Raw genomic sequence first — 11,211 nt, forward strand, 5'->3', positions numbered from 1 at the left:
TGATAATATCACTCACACATCAATTACTTAATTATCAAGATATTAATCATGTGTTGCACTTTAGTACAATGATTTTATAATGGAATACTACCTATATATGGCTATTATGATGCTTTAGATCATATTTGGAAATAGTATGGTAATAATCTATTTACTTATATATGGCAATTGTGATACTTAAGATCACATTTAGCAATTGTGATACTTAAGATCATATTTGACAATACTTAAGATCATATTTAGAAAAAGTAGAATAAGAATGTACTAGGGAAAATTTTTATAAAGATAACATCTTTTTCACTACAAAAAAAAAATAGAATTACATACAGCCAAAATCTGTATATAAAATTCAAAATTCGTATATAACACTTGGTTACATACGGCTTACATACGGAAAAAATCCGTATATAAAACTGTCATAGATAAGTTATATACGAATTTATCCGTATATAAGTTATATACAGATTATATACGAATATATCCGTATGTAACTTTGTGGTTTTATAGAGAAACAATTAGATGACCTCACGCATCCAATACGTATAAATTTAATAAGGTGAAAGTTCATCTATGACTAAAGAACAAGCACCCAAGAAAAATGCAATCAAGTTTGTCCATATGACTACAAAACCCAAGAAACTCAAAACAATAATTTCACGCATAAAGTTAACATACTATAAAATTCAAATATCTAGGTACTCAAACATATTAATAACTAAATTCTGGATGTTTCTAATACTAATACTTACAATAAGAATGAAGCAAAATAAAGGATTCTTTATCTTGTACTTGATCATTGTCATGCAACTCTTAGTTTGAATCAAATTGACCTCCTATGTTGCAATGGTGTTAGGAGTTCTCCTGATTGCTTGTAGAAAAACTTTCCATCCTCCATGACAAATGCTTGAGGGATGGTGACAAAGGTTAGGAACCATATAAGGAGCGACCCCATTTTCATCAAACCCTTAGCCTTTTTGTTTTTGATACCTACTCACAAGTAAACTTTATCACCAAAAAATCATATTACCAATAAGATATGAAAAATGATTGTCCTAAACACTCAGACACACAGTAAAGAAAATACATTCTCGGAGAGCGAAAATGGGTGTTTAATTGTATTTAATTATTTCTTTATGATGCAATTATAGCAAAATCATAGTTTAAAATCTTTGAATGAGAATTTCTAAAATTATTAAACAAAATGTTAATTATTTAAAAATTGTTTAAAGTTTGATTTTATTTTATATTTTATTTATAGTTCTAAAATAAAAGTTATCTTCACAAAATTAATCTCTTAAATTATATTTTAATATTACTCATTTAAAATACGTTTTTCAAGACAATGATGCCATTACCTTATTATCTTCAGGCTTGCCGACAATGCTAAGATCTGCATAATACATTTTTGCAGAAAAACACTGGGGTGAGTCCAAATAAACTACAAGCTTTCAGGCCTAGTATCCCCAGTAAACCACGCAGGAATGCTAACCTAAATCAACATTTGCAAAAATTAAAAGCTAGCTTGCACAAATAAAGTACAGAGAACCATGTCATCTTGCCAAGAAAAGAAAATATAATTATTAAACAAAATTCATGACGTGAATCATACCATCTCAAATAACTCTTTCTTTTTCTTCTCAAATGAAACCTAGATAGTTGATAAGTGAAGAAAGAGTGTATGAATCTTGAATCCATGTGGAGAAGAGATAGTGAAAGGAGTGAACACTTCAGAACATCATCCACTTGATTAATTCCACCATGGCAGCAAAAATTCCAGCGTGGTAGCCACTTTACTTCTGTTTACAGCCTTTTGTGTGACTGTGCAAATTATAAATATAGCATAGGTTAACAAGAGAGGTAAATATGACTATAAAAAGGGAGACTCAAGTTTTAAAAGAATTCAATCAATTAAGCACCCGTCAATCATCATACTAATGCAACACCCAAAATTATAAATTGTTTTACTTTAGCATTTATAGACTCAAGTTCCTTAGCAAAATTTAAACTATTAAGAGTGTGTTTGAAACTCAGTGGAGCTTATCGAAATGCCAATCAATCAAGTCCCATTCTCTCTATATTTACTGTTCTAGAAAGTGGTGTTTTCTAGTTACAAGGCTACAAATGTGTTTCCTAACAAGGTAAAGATATATCACGGTACCTTTGACATCCTGCCTCAGCAATGACATTAGAGCCTTATCAGGCTCCACAAATTCTTCTACAAGAATGAAATAGGAGAAAACATCAGTTAGAATAATTACTAAGTCTACTTGTTAGTGTAGTCAACAGGACTAAAATAGGGGTAGTTTTTTGGGTTATCTCTAATCATTGTATCTAGCAGTCTAAGACAGTGACTTGACCTTCTATCTCTCTATTGTATCAACTCTTTGTCTATATAAATAACAGAACATGAGAGGTGTCTTTTAAGCCCTCAAGAACATATTTTTATCTAAAGTTGGTATCAGAGCAAGTTCATCCTACTCTGGTTTCTGCCCTAAGTGGTCCACCAGCATTGTCATTGTTGTTTGCATTTGTCCGGTGCCCATTGTCGTTGTCCGCGGTTGTCTTGCCATTGTCTGCAGCTGTCAACTGCAGTTTGAAGCTCTTCAACTTGGTTCTCTGCCATCTCGCATCTGTCTGCCACCGTCCACTGTCGTCCGCCATCACTGTTCCGTCCGGCGACCACTGGATCTGGTTCGCCTCTTCACGCGTCCACCAACCGCACCGGTGCCGGTGTCTGATTCTTCCCCACGCTCCGCCATGTGCCGCTTCTTTGTGCGATGCGAACAGGCGCGTGCAGGTCACGTGTCGCCCTCTGGCTGCCGGAAAGTCACCGCGACACTTCCATAGCCGTCGCTTGGACCTCCTCTCTTTGCTCTGCCCCTCCAAACCCTGCTTCAGTGAGGTCCAGAAGCTCCCCTTGAAGAAAGCTGTCGCTTGGACCACCTTGAGCAGGATGGAAGCCAAGTACCTTCTGAAAAAGCTGAACAATGGAAACAAGCAGATTTCCAATTGTGTGCCTTATTGTGGAAATCTGTGGAACCCCGACTTTTGATATCTCTTAGAGCCTTCAAAACATGTTAATCTTTTTGGAAGAAAGCTCAAAGCATTTATGCTAATGATATGGTCTCCTTCATGACTGAAGCCCAAGCAGTTGTGGAAGAGTTGAGAATGTTCTTGGAAGTGGAATCTTCGGAAGACATCAAGAAGAAGCTTGACAAGTATTATATGGTAATGATCCTCCGTGCTTTACACCCTGAATTGAGTCATATCAGAGATCAACTTCTGACAAGTCATGAGGTCCCTTCCTTGGAAGCCTTGACCACACGTCTTCTTCGTGTTCCAGTGCCTCAATCTCAGGAAGCTCTTGAAATAATGGAACCATCTATCATGGTTGCTACGCGGGAAAGATGAGGACGGGGCACTAGAGGAGGAGAACGTGGAGGTAGGGGACGTCCACAGTGCACTTACTGTAAGAGGATGGGTCACACCCAAGAAAACTGTTATTCCTTGCATGATTTTCCTTCAAAAATAGCCAATATCTCTAAGGCTGAAACTCCCACTTCCAACTCCAAGTTCACTGAGGAAGAGTATCAAGAGTATCTGCGATTAAAGTCTAACAGCTTGGCGCAATCATCTCAATCCCCAAGTACATCCACAACTTGCATTTCTCAATCCATGGAAGGTCAAAATTCATGGGTAATTGACTTGGGTGCTTCTGATCACATCTCTGGTAATACCTCATTGTTCTCAACCCTTTCCCTCCAAGAAAACCCCCATTTCATTACTCTTGCAAATGGCTCTAAAACTTGTTCAAAGGGAGTCGGTCAAGTCTCCCTATCTCCCTCTCTAACTCTAAAATTTGTTCTTTTTGTCCCTAATTGTCCATTCAATTTAATTTCCTTAAGTTAGTTAACCAAAATGTTAAATTGTTCAATAACATTCAATTCAAAATCTTTTGTTGTACAGGAGCGTGGCTCAGTGAGACAGATTGGAGGAGGATATGAAGCTGGAGGTTTATACCATTTTGGATCTCGTCCACGGGTATCCTGTGTTGCAGCTCTTCCCCCTAAAGTGTTACATGACTGATTTGGCCACCCTCACTTGTCAAAGTTAAAAAAGATGTGTCCTGAACTTAGTGGTCTTCAGACTTTAGAATGTGAGTCTTGTCAACTAGGAAAACATGTTAGATTTGTCTTTCCTAAAAAGTCTCAATCAATGTGTAATTCTAGTTTTTCTATTATTCATTCTGATGTCTAGGGACCTAGTCGCGTCTCTTCTTTTGATTTTAGATACTTTGTTATCTTTATTGATGAGTATTCTCGATGTACTTGGGTTTATCTAATGAAAGATCGCTCTGAATTGTTACCTATCTTCACATTCTTTTTGAATGAAATCAATAACCAATTTGGTTAAGTGATTAAAATCTTAAGAAGTGATAATGCTAGAGAGTATTTCTCATCCAATTTTTCTGCAATCCTTAGCTCCCATGGTATTTTGCATCAGTCCACTTGTCCTCATACACCCTAGCAAAAGGGTATAGCCGAAAGAAAAAATAGACACTTAGTTGAAACTGCCACTACAAAAAAGAAGGGCATTACCGAAGGCCACAAGCCCTCGGAAACAGCCCAAAACCGTCGGTATAGGACATTTACAGACGGCTTATCGACGGCCAAAAACCCTCGGTAATTCCCTTGTCGCTAACATTTACCGAGGGCCAAAAGCCTTCGGTAATTACCGAGGGCCAGAAGCCTTCGGTAATTACCGAAGGCCTGAAGCCTTCGGTAATTACCGAGGGCCTGAGGCCTTCGGTAATTACCGAAGGGCATAAGCCTTCGGTAATGACCTAACATTGGTATTTACCGAGGGCCAAAAGCCTTCGGTAAAATGGAGGGAAATGTAACTAAAAATTGTATTTGTTATAAACCAACCAGCAGACCTGCATAACAGTTTTCAAGTACAATAGGATTTTAAATGACTACTTAACTTAAAAATTAAGTTGTAGCCTAATAAATGCACATACCATATATAGGAACATAGAATATATACATCAACATACAATATATACAATATTTGAGAAAAATATTTTTTATATTTTAGTAAAAGATACAGATTAATGCAGGCAACAACAAGCACAAAACTCTGAAGTTGTTGGTAGTCTAAAAATAGAATGAATTTTAGTTTTCTTTTTTAACAAATACTAATACTATATGTGTATTTTTTTTGGACCACACTACAACTTTAAGTTATTAGACCCTACCTACACAATTATTTTTAAAATTGTTTTAATTAAAATTATAAATTTATCTTCACAATCTGTATAACAAAGGTCAATGTTTATATTGAGATAAACATTTCTTTGTAATCAAATGATGATAATAAAAACAATTGAGGTTTGGCTTCTGTTCTATTATCTGCTTAAAAAGTATAATACTCAATTTTTTTTCTTTTTAATTATGTTTCTAATTCTTAAATGTATTACATAATTATTATAAATAAGAAAAATAAAAATAATGAATGTTATTTACAAAGGTAAAACTAGTTTCAATACAAAATCTTGTTTCTTTTGAAGTAGACAAACAAAAGGGGAAAAAGAAAATGCTCTGCCATTGATTGTGAGACCTGTCATTTGACATGAGATATCAATATGTTACTCCTAAGTTTGAATGTCTGGTCTGAGAAAGTTTACATCCTACTGTCACATGTTTATTATTAGTCATCAATTTAAAATACTGTTCCATTTTCTACAGTTTTATCTGAATATTTGAATAGAAACAGACAAGCAAAATAAGATAATGAAAAAATAATAATCTTTTAACTGTTTCTTCTTTCAAAATATGTTAAATTTTATATGAAAAGTTGATTGTTGATTACAGTGCATTTGTCTAGATGATAGTTTTTAAAACAAAAAAAGTAAGAATGTATGCTTTAACTATTCCTTTTATTTTAGTAACTAAAGATAATAATGAAATAAAAGAAAATCTGATATACTTGAATCAGAGGGATGATAAAGACTAAGACTAAAGAGAATTAAAATCTTATTTGAATTACATTAAAGTTCTTTCTTTAACTCTCTCATAAAGCTCTTTATCTAAATAAAGATCGTGTGTGGATGGATCCTAAGCTCTCAGGATCAGATGAGCCTCCGAAGGAAGACTTTCAAGTTAATTATTGCTACTTTTTCATGTTTGGTAGAATGCCACATTTGCTTTTTCTAGTATTCTTACTGCAACCATTATGTCAATAACATCATAAGTCCACCCAAAACCCAAAAGTGTTCCTGTAGAAGAATTCCAATAATACTTCATGTGATTAGGAACAAAGGCTAGTCTTAGTCTTGTTTGGTGAACAGAATCTTTTAAACTCAGTTTTGGTGGTGTAATGGAGTGATTTCGAACCCAAAAGTGCTTGGAAGTGTTTCAACAGCTAAAGTGATGCTTCAAGCAAGTTTATATCATGAATTTGAAGGTGTGCAATCACTTAAACAATAAACATAAAGACTACACCAGAAAATCAGTGGTCTACTTCCAATTTTAGGCAAAATTTGGTGGTTTAAAGGGTGATTTTGCACAAACACGTTTGGACACATAATTTGATGTTTTGAGCAACTTTGTATCATCAATTTGGATGTGTTTAAACACTGAAACAACCAACAAACACACTGCAGCAGAAAAACACTAGTTGACTTCCACTTTTAGGCAAAAGTGATGGTTTAGGAAGTCATTTTTCATAATGGCTGAAATTTGACCAAATTAACACTGCATACAACTTCCAAATGACAAAATAAAATTGCACAAATGGTAAAAATGCACTGAAACAATCAGATTCATCAAACCACCCCTGCTGCAGCCAATTATGCAGCATTTTTTACACCATATTTGCACCAGAATTGAAAACAAATACTAGAATCAAATTGGACAGCACAAACAAAGCTTATGGAAGTCCTAATTCACTAGATATAGTTGCAGAATATTAGCTAGGAGATGTTTAAAGACATAAAACACATGCAAGGATATCAATCACGGTGAAAACGATGATTACAATATGCCACAGCACTTTGCTAATGGATTTGAAGCAACTTAGATATGCTTTTTGCATTTTATGGATTAATACAAGTTGCCACTACTTCAGACATGTGTAATAACATCAAATGGAAGTGTTCAAATGTTAAGAACAACAAAATGTGCATTGGAATAGGTTTTTGATATTGCACCAGAAATGAAAATTATGTGTAGATTTTGAAAACCAAAATAACTTCTTTTATGCTTTAGCAAATATCATCCAGGCTAGACATTGCCTCATTGCCTTTTATGGATTGATATATTGGTAGACATGCATCTAAACACAGATTTCCAATAAAAACACAGAAAATAAAGGCTGGAACAGAATCAACACACACAACACAAGAGAGAAGACAAAAGGCGAAAGAGAAAGAGAGATAAAAGGCAAACAAAATAGTATTTACCAAAAGGAGGAGCCAGCATGTTTATTTATCAAATTGTTGCATGGCTATATGCTTTTAGACAGATCAATCATGAGCAAAATAAATCAAGGCAAACAGAATAAGACATCATTTACCTACCTGGAAATGATGAAGTCTTCGACACTTGAGTGTAGCCCTTAAACAATGACACTTTTGCAACTAACTTTAACCCACTACGTTTGAAGCTTCCAAACGTTATGTGCTCCTAATTGAAACCCCAAAACCTTGTACAATAATGGACAATTTTAATTAGTAAAACGCAACAACAACAAAAGATTAATCATCACACACCCTATATCCATCCCAAACATAATTCCTACGTATATGCATGCTCACAAGGCCACCATTTTAAACAAAAGAGAAATTAAGTCAAGAATCATACCTTAGCTGGAAAAAAAATTCTGCACTACAAAAAGTCTCTAGTTTGGTGGGTTGATACTAAAAAACATATGCAAGTGATTTAAACACACAACTGAATGTTCAAGTAACTTTATTTGATGATTTTAATTGTCTTTAAACTCTAAAATTAGTTATAAACAGCCTGCAACTCAAAATCACTACTCCACTTCTATTTTAACTCAAAAAGTGATGGTTTTCACAGTGTTAGATGTCCTTCAAATGTACAATTCCACTTTGATCATGCTTAGTTGTATTTTTCAAGCTTAGTTTAGTGTATTTACACTTTCTACAGTCATTTGCATTGATAGCTAGTTGTTTCAATCATTATAACTTAGAATGAGATGTGTAGTTGTTTAATTTGCTACCTTATTACCTGTTATAAGGTCAAATTTTGGAATATACTATTTCTATGCCAAATAATAACTCAAAATACTTTGTTTTGATGATTTAAAGCTGTTCTAAAATTCTAATTTGACTTATAACCACTGTTGCCTAATCATATTTCAGTTTTAGCTTACAGAACCAGGGGCACATTCAAACCTTTGATTTCTATGTAAAAAATTGTTATGTTAACGATTATGACTTGAATATGTACAGGGACCTCTCCTACAACAACCTCAGTGGTTCCTTGCCTAGAATCTTGGGAAGAACTAACTACATCTTTAATTACAAGATTTGGGGGAAACATAGGTGTACATTGAGAAACTGGCAGCATTAAGGCAGAAAGGAAATGCGGAGGAATATTGACGATTTTAAAAGATTAATAAACAAGCATCTGAGTTGATAGACTAACACCTATTAGGCTATTTCTTTGTTAGACTGCAGGGAGATATAAGGAGCCAAATTAGACCCACAACCCCAAAGATTTGTTGAAATGAAGATTGCCAGGGACGTTAAGGAGGTCACCAAAGATTCTCGTAGCAATAGGGGGCAGCCAACTGGAGCAGTCAATCAGCTGGAAGGTATTAGGGAGGTTATAGGGTTATTTTGGGCACAAAACTGTTCATAGGAACTAAAACCAGACATAGTACGAGGAGTAACACCACTAGAGGTTCCAAGATGGGCAGTAACAATGGAAGTAATATCATATATAGGGGGTTAAGACTACGTCAACTACTAGAAAAATCCGAATCAAAATAATCTTCATATAGGGAGCGGTAATCATCCATAGTCACCTCCTTCTATGGTCTTAGTTCATCATGCTAAAAGTTCCAACTTATTAACAACAAAAATTTCTGTATTTATGTCCTCCAAAAACAATGCACAAAAAGTTTGTTCTACAGCAACTAATGACCATCCACAATATGAAATCAAATGCATAACATATAAGATACAGATTACAAGTATATAATTATTTATACATGTCAACACAGACACACCTTTAGAATCACAGAAATAATAGAAAGATCAAATTACAGAGTAAAATGTCGATATCACTTGTGCTCTGGTTCATAAAGGATGAGGAAAACTTTAATGGCAATAAAGGAGGGCAATAAAACCAGAAAACCTTTTGATGGAGAGTAACCCTGCCTAAGCTTCATTTCATTTCCAGTAAAACTAACAATACCACAACCCAATGAATAAATAAACAGGAAAGGAGTGAAGGTTGCTTACTTGTTAGAGTAAAGGCAAAGGGATTTTTCATCTGGTGCGCTAATAGGCACTTCTCTTTTCCTTTACTGTCCCGTGTTCCAATCTCCCTATCATTTTCTTTTATTGCTTCGACTCCTCCCAGGTGTCGTCTTCTGATGTGAAAAAAGGGCAGCAAGCCATCAAACTGATATCAAATGATTAAATACCCATCAAGCAAACACATAACTTACCTCGCACTACAGAACACCCAATTCGAGGGAAGCCCCTGCACATCGCCAACTCTGAACACAAGCCTCACGCGCACAGCCACGAACCACCACTCCTATGGCGCCAAAGCGTAATGATGACGAAACACCACCCCTGTGGCTACCCCACCCACAACGGCACCAAGAACCTTGATGAGACCGAACAAAACGGAGAGGCGCACAATGCCACCGGATAGACAGAGGTAAACGACAAAGGTAGACGAGATAATGGAAGCACAAACGAAAACGAAGCCACGAGAGAGGTAGCCGAGAGAATGGAAGCACGAAGTAAAACGATGGCAGACGTAGACGAGAGAGGTAGGGCAGGGGGGTTTTCACAGTTTCAGGAAATTGGGGACGACCTCGACGAATAGAACGAATCACTTGGTTTAATGGGTCTAGCCTATTACCGAAGGACACACATCCCTCGCTATCGTCTTCCTGACCTTCGGTAGTTTAATTTCACTAAGCCCGTCGGTACTTCTCTTTATGGCCGTCGGCACCTCTCTTTTACAGACGGCCTCAAGGCCTTCGGTATTAAGCCGCCGGTAATTAGCCAATTTCTTGTAGTGTGCTCGTACCCTTTTAGTTGGTGCCCATATACCTATCCATCATTGGGGGGATGCCATCTTAACCGCCTGTTTTCTTATTAATAGGATGCCCTCCTCCTCTCTCTCAATAATAAAGTCCCTTTCTCCATTCTCTTTCCCAATGATCCTCTCTTTCACACCCCTCCTCGAGTTTTTGATTGTGTATGTTTTGTTCATGACATGTATCCGGGGCTAGACAAGCTCTCCACTCGTGCGATCAAATGTGTTTTTTTTGGGCTATTCTCGGCTTCAAAAATGGTACCGGTGTTACTCTCTTAAAACCAAGAAGTACTACATGTCTGCCAATGTTACATTCTTTGAACAGACACCTTTCTTCTCTCCATCTGTTCAAGATGTCCATATCCTCCAACAGGTACTTCCTCTTCCCGTAGTTGAGTCCAATATATCTTCTGTCACTGTCAATCCAAGTCATGCTCAAGGTCCTCCCGAACCTTCCTCTCCACATATGGATATCTTCTGACACAGTACCCCGATGAGTAGTCCTCTTCTAGAAAATGGTGGATCTCCTCCTTCAAATTCTTCTCCCTCATTGCCTCCTGCCACGCCTCCTGGTGAAGATGATTCTGGTTGGCCCATTGCTCTCAGAAAAGGTACTCGTTCCACTCGAAACCCTCATCCCATTTATAATTTTCTTAGCTATCACAGATTATCGCCCTCCTTTTATTCCCTTTTATCCTCAGTGTCCTCTGTGGTTATACCCAAAAATGTAAAAGAAGCACTTGATCATCCTGGATGGCGACAAGCCATGATTGCCTAAATGCAGGCTCTTGACCACAGTAATACTTGGAAGCTTGTGCCACTTCCTCCGGGCAAAAAGACTGTTGGTTGTCGATGGGTCTTTGCAATTAAAGTTGGCCCTAATGGTGACATTGATCGGCTCAAA

At 36.5% G+C, this 11,211-nt stretch overlaps 1 long non-coding RNA gene across 3 annotated transcripts; it reads right to left on the minus strand.

Moving 5' to 3' along the window:
• Positions 1-632: 632 nt before the first annotated feature.
• On the minus strand, positions 633-10,283 carry LOC128195178 (uncharacterized). 3 transcript variants are annotated; one of them, XR_008246750.1, is made up of 7 exons: positions 9,703-10,283; positions 9,494-9,624; positions 7,580-7,704; positions 2,159-2,215; positions 1,610-1,818; positions 1,356-1,390; positions 634-987 (listed from the first exon to the last, which is right to left on the minus strand). It is a non-coding gene; the product is annotated as an uncharacterized LOC128195178 (long non-coding RNA). The 3 variants fall into 3 exon arrangements; XR_008246751.1 differs by lacking the exon at positions 2,159-2,215 and having other exon boundaries at positions 633-987; positions 1,356-1,489; XR_008246749.1 differs by lacking the exon at positions 2,159-2,215.
• Positions 10,284-11,211: the final 928 nt, after the last annotated feature.

This window comes from Vigna angularis, chromosome 2, assembly GCF_016808095.1.
Source record: "Vigna angularis cultivar LongXiaoDou No.4 chromosome 2, ASM1680809v1, whole genome shotgun sequence".
Lineage (NCBI taxonomy): Eukaryota > Viridiplantae > Streptophyta > Magnoliopsida > Fabales > Fabaceae > Vigna > Vigna angularis.